This window comes from Balaenoptera borealis (assembly GCF_965194805.1).
Source record: "Balaenoptera borealis genome assembly, chromosome: 11".
NCBI lineage: Eukaryota > Metazoa > Chordata > Mammalia > Artiodactyla > Balaenopteridae > Balaenoptera > Balaenoptera borealis.
This window is the reverse complement of record NC_138868.1, coordinates 9430030-9445861: the sequence shown is the minus strand read 5'-3', so window position 1 is coordinate 9445861 and position 15832 is coordinate 9430030. Positions and strand designations below refer to the sequence as shown.

The 15832-nt window shown below is 50.3% G+C and overlaps 2 long non-coding RNA genes across 2 annotated transcripts; one reads left to right on the top strand and one right to left on the bottom strand.

Annotated features, from left to right (window-relative positions):
- Positions 1-548: 548 nt before the first annotated feature.
- LOC309606800 lies at positions 549-4967 on the bottom strand. Its single transcript, XR_014232053.1, has 2 exons — positions 3602-4967; positions 549-2374 (listed from the first exon to the last, which is right to left on the bottom strand). It is a non-coding gene; the product is annotated as an uncharacterized lncRNA (long non-coding RNA).
- A 15-nt stretch (positions 4968-4982) lies between these two features.
- Positions 4983-8833, top strand: LOC309606795. The gene is made up of 2 exons (XR_014232049.1): positions 4983-5634; positions 8687-8833. It is a non-coding gene; the product is annotated as an uncharacterized lncRNA (long non-coding RNA).
- Positions 8834-15832: the final 6999 nt, after the last annotated feature.

The window sequence follows — 15832 nt, the reverse complement described above, 5'->3', positions numbered from 1 at the left end:
TACATTCACGATTCCCCACGACACAGCCCCGGAGAACGGCACACGGACTGCTCCGGAGGGATTAGATCAAGGTTTTTCACGAAGGCTGAAGGTTTTTGACCTGATGAACTGTCTTGATGACACTCATAGGGCCCTTCTCTGCACAGCCCCTGGGCGGTGTCACTAAGGAGACAGGCCATGTGTCCAGAAGGTCCTCCCTGTCTGACAGCCAGTTGGGGGGAGGCTTCATGGAGACACCCTAGTTCTATGGCTCAAGGATGAGGATAAGAGGGAACTAAGCCTCTTTACGTGGCTTACCTACCGGGGCACCTCAGAACTACTCTTTGTTCATGTAACCTTGCCTATCAAGCCCTGCCCTGGGGTCAGGTCAGGAACGTGGGAGTCAGCTAAGCCCACAGGTGTATGTGACGGACACAGCAGTGTAGTAGGAACAAAGGAAACACTCATCCTGGGGGCCCAAGCCCAGCGTGAAAGCAGCGCAGTTTACCCAAGATCCTCTGCATCCCTCAGAGTCACGTGTGTGCATTTGAACAAGGAAACTCAAAAAAAATTTTTTTAATACCATGCATTTTCTTTTTTTTTTTCTTTTATTTATTTATTTTATTTTATTTTATTTTATTTTATTTATTTTTGGCTGCGTTGGGTCTTCGTTGCTGAGCACGGGCTTTCTCTAGTTGTGGCGAGCAGGGGCTACTCTTCATTGCGGTACGCAGGCTTCTCATTGAGGTGGCTTCTCTTGTTGCAGAGCTAGGCATGCGGGCTTCAGTAGTTGTGGCGTGCAGTCTCAGTAGTTGTGGCTTGCAGCCTCTAAAGCACAGGTTCAGTAGTTGTGGCGCACAGGCTTTGCTGCTCCACGGCATGTGGGATCTTCCCGGACCAGGGCTCGAACCCATGTCCCCTGAATTGGCAGGTGGACTCCTAACCACTGCGCCACCAGGGAAGCCCAGGAAATTCACAATTGAAAGGACTTTCTCTTGTGCCTTCAACGTGGAGACACGCCAGTATGATACTCGCCAACATTCACTGAGCACTTTCTCCATGCCAGGCACCCCTTAACGTGCATCACCCAGGTTTAATCCTCATGGCCAGATGCAATAGATAATATTATTATGCTCATCATACAGACAAGGAAATCGAGGCAGAGAGGAGTGAAGTACTTTGCCCAAGAGAGTACAACTGGTAAGCGATGCGCCTGGGATTCAACTCAGACAGGCTCATTGTCTGAGCTGTTCTCTCCTTTTTATTATTATTCTTTTTTAATTATGGCAAAACACATACAACATGAAATTTACTATCTCAACCATTTGTTAGTGTATATACTTCAGTAGAATTAAGCACATTCACATTGTTGTGCAATCATCACCACCATCCACCTCCAGGACTTTTTATCATCCCAAACTGAGACTCTGTCCCCATTAAACAAAAATAGCTCTCCGTCCCCTTCCTCCCAGCCCCTGGCACCCAACATTCTTCTGTCTCTCTCTATGCATCCGACTACCCTCAGTACCTCGTATAAATGGACTCACACAGCATGTGTCTTTCCGTAACTGGCTTATTTCGCTTAGCTCTGTGTCCTCAAGGTTCATCCATGTTGTAGCAAGTGTCAGACCTGTTCTTCCGTTTTTATCAATAATATTTTTATATAATTCCTGATTCAAAGGGCACCAAAGTGTGTTACAGTGAAGTCTCCTTCTCTGGGTCCCCTCCATGCACCTTGTGGAAGCAGCCGGCACCATCCACTTCCAGAGATGTCTTCTGCAGAGACAAACAATTACATATGTGGATTCTTCTGCTCTTATATTCTGTTTATTACTCTGTTCCACTTTGTTTTTCTTTGTCTGCTTTCTTTATAAATTTATTTATTTGTTTATTTTATTTTTGGCCATGTTGGGTCTTCGTTGCTGTGCGCAGGCTTTCTCTAGTTACGGCGAGTGAGGACTACTCTTTGTTGCGGTGCGAGGGCTTCTCATTGCGGTGGCTTCTCGTTGTGGAGCATGGGCTCTAGGTGCACAGGTGTCAGTAGCTGTGGCACGCGGGCTCAGTAGTTGTGGCACACGGGCTTAGTTGCGATCTTCTTGGACCAGGACTTCAACCCGTATCCCCTGCACTGGCAGGCGGATTCTTAACCATTGAACCACCAGGGAAGTCCCCTGTTTGTCTGTTTGTTTGTTTGTTTGTTTTCCCCCTTTGCAGCCTGCCTCGGAGATCGTTTCATGATCAGTTCAGAAGACCTTCCTCTCCTGATCTTTCAGCTACACAGTAATTTACTCCATGAGTCCACATGATGGCAACTTCAGAACCTGTGCTTTTAACCGTGTTAAGGCGGCTCTGAGCCTCCAACTCTCACATTCATCGATTAATGCCACACGGACTCCTGTTTAGCAAACATTATGTAAGAGGTTAGAACAAGTAAAGAATTGCAAAGTTAAAGCACAAAACAGAGGGACGCAGAGGCTGACAGTGAGAGTGATGGCTGATGGGCACCGCAGGTTGGAGAACACTTCGCTCTGATCCCACCCCCATCCTATTCCTCCGGAGTCTTTTCTAGGTCAGGAAATAGCACCCCCGGCCCCTGGCTGCCCCAGCCTGATGCTTCCCTCCCCCACCCATCTTATTCTATCCAACGTCAAGCCTGTCCCTGGGTCTCTCACATCCTCACCCCACTGCCATCAGCTGGTCCAAACCAACTATCCCTTCTGAGCCGCTCAGTCACTCCCACCCCACCCCATCCTTTCCCCTCAGAGCAGTAGTCAGCGACATCTCACCAAAAGGGAAATCAGACCCCGTCACTCCCTATTAACACCTTCCAGACTGTACACCCCTGTTCACAGCAGCATTATTCACGATAGCTAAAATGCAGACACAACCCTAGTGTCCATCGACGGATGAATGGATAAGAAAAATGTGATCTAGACATAAAATGGAATCTTATTCTGCCTCAAAGAGGAAAGAATTCTGCAATATGCTACATGGATGAACCTTGAGGACATGATGCTGAGTGAAATAAACCAGTCACAAAAAGACAATTATGGCATGTATCCACTTTTATAAGGTACTTAGACTTGTCAAAATCATAGAGATGGACAGTAGAACGGTGGTTGCCAGGGGCTGCAGGAAGCGGGGTGGGGAGTTGCTATTTAGCAGGTGTAGAGTTTCAGTTTTACAAGATGAAAAGAGTTATGGGGGTGGATGGTGGTGATGGGTGCCCATCAATGTGAAAGTATTTAATACCACTGAGCAGGACACTTAAAAACGGCTCAGATGGTAAATTTTATGTTATGTGCATTTTAACACAATTTTTTTAAAGCAATGAAAAAGGAAACCCTTTCCAGAGCATAAAGAACTTCATTGGAGGCCCTTCGGGATCTGGTCCCCACTCCCCACTCCAGGCACAATGCCCCTCAGTGCTCCGGACAAGCCCAGGTCCTTCCCACCTGAGGGCCTCAGTGCTGGGCACCCCCTCTGCCCAGGCCCCTCCCCTGTAGATCTCGGCACCGAGTCACCTGCTCAGAGAGGACCGCCCCATCCCCCCACTAAGTAGTCTCACTCTCCTTTTCCACCATAGGGTCCCCGCTTCGTTCTCCCCTAGCGCTTAGCACACCTGCGAGTGTTTCATTTGTTTCACCGTCTGCTTGTCTGTCTCCCCACCAGAGTGAAGTTCCACGGCAGTGGGGACCTGGGCCCGCCTGGTTCATTCCTGCATCCCTGTTGTGGGTTGATGTTGTCCTGACAGCAGATGCTGAGTTGGAGTCTGGGGTACAAGATTATTACTAGGGATCAATAACTGTGAAGGGAAATGGGCGGAATCTGGGTGGGGCAGAGGGGAAAACCGGCCTACAGGCCACGCAGGCCCAACAAAGACTTGGCCAGCCAGGCACAGCGCTCTGGAGTAAAAGGACCACCTGCTGGAGCTGTCCCGCACGGCACAGAAGTGCCGTTCTTGCTCGGTCACCAGGTGCGAGCGCCCCGGGGAGGATGTGACCTTGAACAAGGTAGCTCCCTGCGGCTGCAGCAGACCCCCAGGGCCTGGGCAGACCCCTGGGACTGGTCACTGGCTGCTCTCTGCTGACCTCACTCCTCGAAGCCCAGCGGCAATTTCGTCTTGAAGGGGCTCCAAAGCAGGGCTGCTTCATGTCTAAGCCAACACCTAACTCCTAGCACAGGGCCTGAAACTCCTAGCAGGTGGTCAGCACTTATTGAATGAATGAATGAATGAACATTTGATTGAATCTTGAAGTACAGATAGGATTTGGAAGAGACAAGGCAGATGCATGTTCCAGGCACGAGGCACAGCTTGTACAAAGGTAAAAAGGCATGAAGAAAAACGAGGCATGTTCCCAAATCGGCAAATACTAAGATAGGGTTAGATCCCCACGCAGGTGAGCAGAGGAATAAGGCTGAAATGGTAAGCAAAGGCCAGTGGACGAGGGCCTTGTAATAAATCACACTTGAATTTTATCCCATCCGCCCAAGGAAGCTTTAAAAGGGCTTCAAGAAGGCGGAGGATGTGACCAGCAGGCTTTAGGAAGGTCATTCTGGTGGCCTTTCCCAGGATGGCCAAGGAGGACGAGTTAGGAGGCAGAAGGCCGTTTAGGAAGTGACTTTGACCCGGGCAGGCCTGTGTTCTAAGGCACGGGCACTGCAGAGAGAAGCAGGCAGCCTCTGATGTAGCGTCAGGAGGCCAGAAGGGGCCACGGCCACAGCCTGGAACCACCAATACGTAAGCTAAGTCAGTGAAGAATCAACGTCTAAAGAACAAGAAGGTCGGTCAGGGAGGAAAACAGGAAAGGACTGAGTCGTGGGAGCGCAGGCGAGAGAACAGTCCAAGAAGGAAACGGCAAGAGGGTCAAGGCCATTAAGAGGTCAAGTGCAATAAGGCCCAAAGTGCCCGTGGATTTGCCGTCAGGAGGGCAGGACTCCAGACCCAGCTGGTGCAGTGCGTCCTCCAGCCTGACCTGGGGCTTGGGACTCCTTCACCTGTCAACGTGCTTCAGTCCAGGGTCTCCCCCAAGTCTGACCACGAGATGCTCTGGACCGTGGGACCCTGGAAGCTTAAGGTCCAGCCATTTCCTTGGAGAGGAGCCCACTGAAGTATCAGGAGTCCCGAGTCCTAGTCCTGTTGCTGCCACTGCTATGGGGCCTTAAGCCTCAGTTTCTCCCAGGGTGATGGGCCCAGGTGGGCTCTACAATTGCTTCTGTCTGTCGATCTGGACTGCCCAGTGCTCAGGTTCAAAGAGAGTGGCACAGGCGGCCAGCTCTCCAGACCCTCTGACTTGGGAACCCTTGCTGCCTCCGCACTGGACCCTGGGTTCCCCCCTCCCAAATGGCCTAGTGTGTGAGCTCAGCTTCCATGGGGACAGAAACCCCATGGTTTCTGGGTCTGGGTTGAGAAAGGAGAATGTTTACTTTTTCCACCGAGCTGATGCCCATGTAAACAGTGTGGTCCCATAAGTGGAGCCCTCGCCCTGCCCTCCCCGCTCCAGGAGCATATAAGAAGATACCCGGATGGGCACATCTCCCACAAGACCACCAGATTCAGAGACAGGGACAGAGCCTCCCTCACCAGCCTCCCTCCCACCATGAAGCTCGCCATTGCCCTCACCCTGGTCACCCTGACTCTCTTCTGCAGCCCTGGTGAGTGTCCAGAGCCCTCTGCCCCAAGCCGAGCTCAAGAACTCTCCCAGTTCTGCTCGGGAGAGGGGACGGCTGTCCGTGCCCTCTGTTTAGCTGCCGGGAGCAGCTGGGAAAGCTGACTCCCAGCCAGGAAGCTGGGTCTAGCAAGCAAGCTCCTCTTGGGAACTTGGGGAGAGCCCCGAGGCTGTGGGGAAACCTGAAAAGGACCCCATCTTCCATATCCAACAACCTCAGAAGTGCAGGGAATGGAACAGACTGGAGGGAGGGATGGAGAATATCCCACCTAGATGCAATGACCAGCAGAATAAGAGTAACAAACAAGCTTCTCAAAGCCCAGGCCTGGACAGACCCCGAGATGCCAAGAGACCTGGGTGCTGCCTCCAGATTTGGGGTCAACACACCACTCTGGCAGCCAGAGGGGCTGGAAGGAGCCTCATGGTTTCCAAAGAAACCCAACCCAAGGCAAGGTCTCCCATTCTGGGCAGAGAGGAATATTCTAGAAAGGGCTCTTCCCTTTGGGAAGCTGCCAACTCAGAATGGAGATTTCTAAACATTTTCTGTCCTCTGCAAAAAAAGGGTTAGGAGTCTCTGAAGAGTTGCAGCTGTCACTAAGAGGAAAGGAATGGGGTGGGGGGTGAATCACACCTCCCCGGAAACCCCCTGATCTCTTGGGAGCTGGGTTACTGAACTGTTTTTTACTCTGTATCAGCCTCTTCTACAACAAAAAATTTTAAACAAATTCCTGTTAGTTCACTTTCAAAGTTTCCTGACAACCATGGAGATAAGTTTTATGACCTTGGCGAGGCGGGGGAGTTAGAAAACCAAGACCAAGAGGCAGTGGGAACAACTATGGTGCAGAGATGTCTATATCAAAGGGGAAATAACATCATTTGGACTGAAACGTATGTTAATTAGAAGATCTCAATGCCAGGTACAGAGGAGGGTGGCTCAGCAAGACAGGACTGAAATATGTTAGGAGGTGGGGCTGGAATGTGTTGGTATGTTCCTGTGTGTGCACATATAATAATACCAGTAATAAGGTCTAACATTTATTTAACACTTACAATGTGCCCATCACCGTGCTGAACCCCGTTCACAACAACCCTATGAAGTGGGGACATTATCCCCATATTACAGATGAGAAAACTGAGCTAAAGAAAGATAAAGTAACTTGGCTGATGACATAGTAAGTTGCAAAGCAGGGATCTAAGTTCTGGAGAGGGCCTGACTTGGAGTGGCCACTTTGAGTGGGGCCCTGGAGCCCAGGCAGGGGAGTTTGCACACAAGGCAGCTAATTCAAGGACGGGGATTTGAGACTCAGTAGGAAAACGGGCAAGCAGTGAGTAGGGGATGGTGACTCTCCCCACATTCCTGGGGGCAGGGACCTAAAAAGGAGCACAACCGGAGGTGGGGGAGGGAGAACTCTGGCGAACGGAACACGAAGGGAACACGGCAGGGCCAGGAATAGACGCAGAGGTGTGTCTCTGTGTGGATGAGACCACAAGGCCTGGCGCCCACAGCGGATTCCTCTTCTGGGCCAGGCTCGGGGGCTCATGCTTGGCTGGTACAAGTGCCTCTTCCTGCCAGAGCCTGACTTTGTCACGTGTGGCTCAGACCATCACTAACCATCGGTAAGAGGCATATTTCTGGTGGGAGCCAAAACCCTCGACGGCCTCTTCCCAGCCCCCGCACGGCACACCAAACAAATCAGATCAGCAGCTTTTTTTCTCAGTGCCCTGCCTAGAACTCTATCAGAAAGAGCCAGTAGCACCTTGCCCACCGCAACCCAGGAAGTACAAGGGAGGCTCAGGCAAGCCACGGAAAGCTGGCCGCAACCCAGAAGGCATCCACATGGCGTCGAAGAGTCAACTGCTTGGAGCGCCACCAGGTCTCACATTCAAGGCCGTCGATGAAAGGGCCGCTATCTCTTGCTGACAGGCCCAGCTATGTGCATCTGGGCCAGGCCCAGGCAGGAAGCTGGCCAGTGTAGACAAGGGCCTGGATACACGCGCTCTCTCTTTTCTGTGCTCCAGCATCTACAGAGGTCTGCCTGAACTTTCTACACGTCATTGAAAACCTCTTCATGGGCACGCTTTCCAGCTATGAGGCTGCCCTTGAACCCTTCAGCCCTGAGGAAAACATGAAAAATGCAGGGGCCCAGCTGAAGATGCTGGTCACACCTTCCCCCAGAAGGCCAAGGACAGCATGATAAAGCTCATGGTACACGGCTCCCTCCACTCTCACTACCCAGCGGGGCATTTCCCACATCCCTCAGCTGCAGTGTCACCTCCCTTTGGGGACCCTTTTCTAATCCAGAGAGGAGAGTCACAGTGCAAATGTCCCCAGGGAAGCAGGCACAGCCATCTTACCTTTTTTAAAGAAGCTTCTGGGCTTCCCTGGTGGCACAGCGGTTGAGAATCTGCCTGCTAATGCAGGGGACACGGGTTCAAGCCCTGGTTTGGGAAGATCCCACATGCCGCGGAGCAACTGGGCCCGTGAGCCACAACTACTGAGCCTGCGCGTCTGGATCCTGTGCTCCGCAACAAGAGAGGCCGCGATAGTGAGAGGCCCGCGCACCGCGATGAAGAGTGGCCCCCGCTTGCCACAACTAGAGAAAGCCCTCGCACAGAAACGAAGACACAACACAGCCATAAATAAAATAAATAAATAAATAAAATTAAAAAAAAAAAAAACCACTCTTAAGAGCCCACTCTTAGGAGGAGTTCCCCACACTTTAAAAAAAAAAAAAGAAGAAGCTTCTGAGGGACTTCTCTGGCAGCCCAGTGGTTAAGACTCGGCGTTTTCACTGCAGGGGGTGTGGGTTCGATCCCTGGTCAGGGAACTAAGATCCTGCATGCCGTGCGGCCAAAAAGTAAAAAAAATAATAAATAAATAAATAAAATAAGAAAATAAAAATAAAGAAGCTTCTGAGAAATAGTCTAAGCTTAGCTCCTCCCAGAAATACCGAACCTCTTAGGTGACATTAAAGTTTCTGGGTCTGACTTTGACGTTCATTCACTATTGTACTGGGTTTTTTGTTTGTTTGCTTTAGGACAAAATAATCAAGAGCCCACACTGTGCTTAGGATTTAGAAGCTGAAGATTTCCACCTGCCGAGGCCCCGCCACTCCCCGGATGTTTCCTTCACTCCATCCCCACCAGCCCTGCCCGGCTCCCTGCAATAAAGTACAAGCATCACACCTCTGTGTCCCCATCTCTTTTTTATTCACCTGCTAGAGTGAGAAGGTGTCCCGTTGCTGGGGTAGGTTTAGAGCAAAAAAAAGCAGTGGCCATGGAAACACATCCCCAAGGGGCCCAGGCCCTGTCTCACTTCCGGTCCGCAGGTGGCCAGACCAGCTTCTAGCACATACTCCCTTCCATGGGCAGAGAGCTGGCCTGGAAACGTTCCCAGAGCCTTGCTCAAACTTGATCTATGGGGGAAGGCAGGGGGAGGTTAGACAGGGTGGCAGCTGACCTCAGGCTGACCCCCCTAACACCCATTTCATAATGAAATTAAGTGTTCTGTTTCTTCCAGACCCTTTGGGATCCCACTCTTGGGTGGAAAAAGAAATATTTCAGGTGATTATGCTACCCAGACATGCCTGCAAACAAAGATGGAGCTTTCCAGAGAGTTCTGTCTCCCAAAGATAAATGGTGGACGTTTCAAGCATTTTGACAGAGCAGTAGGGCGCTATGAGGGGCTGAGTGGCCCTGTGACAGTCCTGCAAATCACACCCAGCACACGACGACGCCCTCCACCTACAGAAGGATCAGATTCCTAAGAAACTTAGGAAACAAAGGCTGGAGGGAGGAACAGACTCGATTCCTTGATCAGGGATCCAGGGTCCCTGGGGGTGATTTCAAGGAGCAGCAGACTCTGAGGAGCGTCCCCAGAGAAGGCAGGTTGTTTCGCTCACTTCATATTTGCTACATGAAATTATTTGTCAAACTATTGTTTAAAGCAAAAACCCTCTACTCATGCATTTTCTAGATCCTTTATCAGTCATCATTGTTAGGACATCCTATTTCCAGGCTGAAATTGCAGAGGCCTACGTGTCAAACTGTCCATTCACGTCAGTCTCTGCCCAGAAGAGGAGGCTGGGGGGTGGGGGTGGGGGGTGGGTCGGGACCAGGCTGGTCGGCACCTAATTACTGCCGTCCACTGGCAATGATGCTCTTGTTCGACCCCGAAGCCCCTCTCTGACCTGCCCCCGCCTCCCGCCGTTCCCCGAGTCCCCTCCCAGCCAACTTTCAGGCCATCCCCTTTTTTTCTTGTGGCGAAGGAGTCTTCAGGCGTGAAATCAATCCCTGGGTATTTACCGGCACTCGCGACGTGTTCATAGTGGTGCTGGGTGCTCTGAGGAACCCGGGAGCAGATTTCGTAACCCAACAAATATGCATGAAGCCCTTGCTCAGCGCCAGAACCACACTGAGGCCCAAGTAGAGCAGAGTGAAGAAAACACTGGTCTCTGCCCTCAGGGAGCTGGCAATCTAGCAGGGAAGATGGTCAGCGCCCTGCAAATCAACAAGGAAACAGACAGATAGACAGAACTCTGATAAAAGCATAAAAGAAATACAGGGAGTGACGCGAGCAAGAGTAGCATGGACAGGCCAGCCCGGGAGCCCCCCTGCTCAGGGTCTGAGCAGGGATAGGAGGAATTCAATGAGATGGGGGGAGGCGGACAGAGCATTGCAGGCAGAGGGTGAAGCAAGAGGGAAGAGGGGAGGCTGCCTGGGCTTCTTCCCGAGCCCCTGCCCTTCTTGAGACCCCACTGAGCCCTGCCCTTGGACCCCAGGAGAAAATTCAGAACCTTCTAAAGGGAGTTCCCTGGTGGCCTAGTGGTTAGGATTCTGGGCTTTCACTGACAGGGCCCAGGTTCAACCCCCGTTGGGGAACTGAGATCCTGCAAGCTGTGTGGTGCAGCGAAAGTAAAAATAAAAAAGGAAAGAAAGAACTTTACCTCCAGGTTTCTATCACCTGCCACCAAAACAGCCCAGACCTCTTCCCCTTATATCCTACCGTCTACCCAACATCTCAAACTCCTCTTGTCCAACAGAAGTCTGATTCCCCCCACCCCACCCCACCCCCATCTCTTTCCAATCTCTGTAAATTCTATCCCTAGCCTCCCAGTTGCTCTGGCCTGAAGTCCGAGGGGCATCCCCGGCCCTTCCCTCTCCAGCACTGTCACGTCCAGCCAAGCAGGTTACCTCCAAAGCACCTCTGGGAACTGTCTCCATGTCCACAGAGGCCCCCTGGGCCACACCACCCGTTCCTCCACCGCACAACTCGGGGGAGGGGAGCCTCCTTACTGGCTCCCAGCTCACACTCCAGCGCCCCTGCCGTCCACACTCCACACTGAGGCCAAAGCAGTTTTTATCAAATGAAAACCCCCTTCCTGGGCCACTTCCCCCACCCCAACCAAGTAAAGCCCTTCACAGCTTCCCAGCACTCTTCTCATAACTCCAAATGCAGGTGCTCATCGCTGGCTCTCATCTCCCACCCTCCTCCCCACTGTTCACTCCATCTCTGCACTCCACCCCTCTGGCCTTTAGTTTTTTTAAGAACCAAGCCACCAAGCCCCTTCCTACCTCAGGGCCTTTGCACAGGCCACACAGCATAAACTGCTCAAAAACTATTGATGATTGCTGTAAAAATTCCCCCTAGGGACTTCCCTGGAGGTCCAGTGGTTAAGACTCTGCGCTTCCAATGAAGGGGGTGCGGCTCCCATCCCTTAGTTCCATCCCCTTAGGGGGAACTAAGATCCCACATGCCTCCTGGTGTGGGGGAGGGGGGGATTCGCCCTAGAGCAAAATGGGCAAAGGCTAGAACTCTTCCTAAAGATGGGTCCCATGGGGATATAAATATTCCCCCAAACATCCCCCATCCCTGTGGCAAATGGTATCTGTCCAGGCCACACCATCCCCAGCAATTGAATGAAAGTGGAGGACACGCACAGGGGAAGCGGGAATGGAGAGGGCATAAGCAGAGAGCACGCAAGGAGAGGTCTGAAGAGAGAGAGAAACCTCTTCCGTCCGGATTTTTCCAAGAAGCAACGTGGTCCCACGGGGACGCGCCTTCCCCGCCCTCGGCGGCCGGTGCCGCCGAGGCCACTGGGGGGCAGTGTCGACCAAGGTGTCCCGGAGCGGACGCGCTGGTCCGGCCCTGGAGCTTCTGAGCCCTGCCGCTCCACACTGCCCGGCTCACTCCGCGGGACAGATGATGAAGCACAGTTCCTTTCTAGGGATCTTTTCTTTGATTGCTTTAACTTGATTTTTCAGGGGTTTTTTTCATCAGAATTCTGAGGAAAAGCAAGGGCAGTCACACAAAGTTGCTGCCCGCTGAACCCTGCCAGTGATGTGTCAGCACTTTTGGAATTAGTAATAATTCCATTCCCAAACAATTCCACTGGCAAGTCCAACGTAATCTACAATGATGTCCCCGGAGGTACAGAGGACCGCGGGACGCTGGTGGAGCTGACCTTTGACCTGCATCCACCCCATTTTTAAAGTCTCAAGTAACCTAACAATTTCTTTTATTGATCGCTTACTCGCTGGCAGGCATTTTTGCAATTTCTTGTTTATTCCTCACACAACCCGGATTCCAGAGCCCAGGCCCCAACCCCTGCCCTACAGAGAGTAGGATCCCAGATGCAGGAATTTCCTGAGCTAATAACTGAAGTGATACCGGTAAGAAATGTCCACCCACCCTGCCCCAAACACACACATGTGTGCATGCTTGTGCAGACACACACACACAAACCGTAAAGCCATTGCACCCCTCCCTCATTGTCTGCCACAAAAGAGGGCCTGTGACTGTAAAAATTCCAGAGCAGGTCAGGGGGATTGGCAATTCTAGAAGATTCTTGGTAGAGGGTGGGGCCTTGGTGGGGGGCCTCCTGCCTCCCCCTCCTCCCCCACTTCCTCACTGAGGAGTCCCCGGGGCTCCTCTGAGCCATCCACCTAGATAAGTATTGTTCAAACAGATAAGGATCCAGGGTCATAAAAGGTTCAGAATTTTAATTACCTATTCACAACTGGGGAAATATTTACCTAGGGCAAATACAACAGGTATCTTCGGATAAAAGGGAGTCTCCACCTCAAGGGAGCTGCAGAGGCAGGCAATCCAAAGAATGTGAGCTGTCAGCACACAGAAACATACATTTAGTTTTAAAAGAGCAGAATGCAAGATGAACTGATCACAGCCACAGAAAGAGCACGTATCTGTGTGACGCATGTTGCCAGAAAGCAGAAGGAGATTAGAGAAATGAAGGTATGTCACTGGGTTTCTTTTTTGTCTTTTTTTTTTTTTCCTGGCCTACGTTATAGCGCGAGTCTGCAAACTATGGCTGGCAGGCCACACTCAAGCCATGGCTTATTTTTGAACAGACCTCAAGCTAAGAATGATTTGTACATTTGAAGAAGGAGGAGGAGAAAAAGTGTGTCCAGCCCTGGATCATATAAATATATAATTATATAATCAGCCTTTTTCACTATGAGTCTGCCAAACTCTAAAACACAAGGAGGCCAATGTATGAATATAAGCTTCCTGCATTTGAGAAGTATTATGCACAAACTGTGTAAAGAAAAAAATGTAAAATGCATCTCAATAAAGCCAAAAAAAGATTAAAAACAAGAAATGTATTTTTAGCACTATATTACTTTTAGCATGTTTTAGCATTCATACCTCTGAGGAACCCAGGGGAAAGACCACATTTTTTCTTGATCACGTTGTCAATGAAACCGTGAATCTGGGTGAAATTGATCTTTGAAAAGTATATTACTCCCGCAATCTGCCACCAAAGGGACATTTACTCTTCTTTTTTTTTTAAATAAATTTATTTATTTATTTTTATTTGTTTATTTTTGGCTGCACTGGGTCTCCGTTGCTGTGCGTGGGCTTTCTCTAGTTGTGGCGAGCAGGGGCTACTCTTCGTTGCGGTGCGCAGGCTTCTCATTGCGGTGTCTTCTCTTGTCGCGGAGCACAGGCTCTAGGCACGCGGGCTTCAGTAGTTGGGGCACGCAGGTTCAGTAGTTGTGGCTCACGGCCTCTAGAGTGCAGGCTCAGTAGTTGCGGCGCACGGGCTTAGTTGCTCCGCGGCATGTGGGATCTTCCGGGACCAGGGTTCGCACCCGTGTCCCCTGCATTGGCAGGCAGATTCTTAACCACTGTGCCACCAGGGGAGCCCGGAACGTTTACTCTTGAAGAAAGCTAAAGATATATGTATGCATATAGCTGATTCGCTTTGTTATACAGCAGAAACTAACACAACATTGTAAAGCAATTATACTCCAATAAAGATGTTTAAAAAAAAAAAAAAGCTAAAGAGGAGTGGTCATTACCAAACATTGCCACCACGTTACAAAATCCAAAAACTTGCCCTTGCTATGTCAATGCCTAAATTGATGGATCAGTAGGAAAGCTGCAGTTTTACACCCCTCAACATGTGAGTGGATTGATGTTAGCCTGGCAGAAAAATCTATAAATGATTCACAAGGCAGGAAGAGGAAGTGAAACCAGCCCTTACCAACTTTATGAAGATGATGTGGATAAAATGATGTCTAGTTTATGGCTAATGCAAGCGTGCTGTTGGCGAATGCCAGGGTATTTGTGGGTAGTAATTCACCGTAGGGTGATTGCTGTTCAGAATGGCTTCAGACAAATGATAAAGAAAACCTTGATTGATGAGGAAGGGGCCACACAAACAATGCCTTCTGCAACGTGTAATTAGGGAACGTTCCTCCCAGGCACTTACGGAACACACCAGCGGGCACGTGGAAACAGTGTGAGCATGAATCATTAGGAGTTAGCCACCCAACGTATTTCTGTGAGCAAACTAAAATTATAAAGCTATAGTACGTGCAAATATAAATAAATCTGAAAATAGATTCAGCTTAGCATGCACGGTTGCAAGCATCAGAATGGATAAACCAGGCGTTTGGAACTCAGATTTGTCCCCCATCAAGTGAATGGATTCCTAGTCTATGACAGTAGCCTAGATAACTCCTAAAATATCTGAAGTTATGTGCCTGCAGCACCCAAGTATCCTGTGTGACTGCGAGACATGTAGCTACAAAGAGTCCTTTAAAATTCCCTCTTATGGCCCTGGTGACATATGTAGATACTCCTCCAGCTCTGGGACAGGATGGAGATGCTGGTCAGGGACTCCCTGGGAGAGATAAGATGAAGGCCAGGCCTCGGGGCACTGGGGCCAGAGGAAGGATCTCTTGACCTCTGGCCCTATGCGTCCATCGGTCTCTGAGTCCGTCTCTTCTCAATTTACCTTGAATGTGTCCCCTTCTCCCTACTCTGATTCCAATAGCAGGTCTTTACCATCTGTGGCCTGGAGTATTGCAAACAGCCTCTAACCTAGTTTCCTATGGCTCCTATAACAAATCATCACAAACTTAATGGCTTTTTTTAAAAATTCACATTTATTATCTTACAGATCTGGAGGTCAGAAATTCAAAATGATTTCACTGAACTAAAAATCAAAGTGTTGGCAGGCTGTGCTCCTTCCGGAGGCTCTAAGGGAGGTCTGTTTCCTTGTTTTTTCAGTTTCTAGAGGCCACCTCCATTCTTGGCTCGGGGCCCCTTCTCTCACCTTCAAAGTCAGCAGTGCAGCCTCCTCTTCTGCCTCTGGCCTCCTCTTCTGCCTCCTTCTCCCATGCGGAAGGACCCTTGTGACTGCACTGGGCCCACCCCCGTAATCCAGGATGATCTCCTCATCTCAGCATCAGCTGATTAGCAACCTTAATTCCATCTGCAACCTTCATTTCCCTTTGCTAACAGGCTCCTACAGGATAAATTCCAGACTCTTCGCCTGGCCCAGGAGGCCCTCCTGAGAGCCTGGCCCTCCCCGGTGCTCTGGACTCAAATCCTGCTGCTTCCCCCACCTACGCTGCGGGTACAGCAGTGGACAAGGTTTGGAAATAAGATTGCCCTCCAGGAAATGCAAATCAAAACTACAATGAGGTATCACCTCCCACCAGTCAGAATGGCCATCATCAAAAAATCTACAAACAATAAATGCTGGAGAGGGTGTGGAGAAAAGGGAACCCTCTTGCACTGTTGGTGGGAATGTAAATTGATACAGTCACTATGGAGAACAGTATGGAGGTTCCTTAAAAAACTAAAAATAGAACTACCATACGACCCAGCAATCCCACTACTGGGCATATACCCTGAGAAAACCATAATT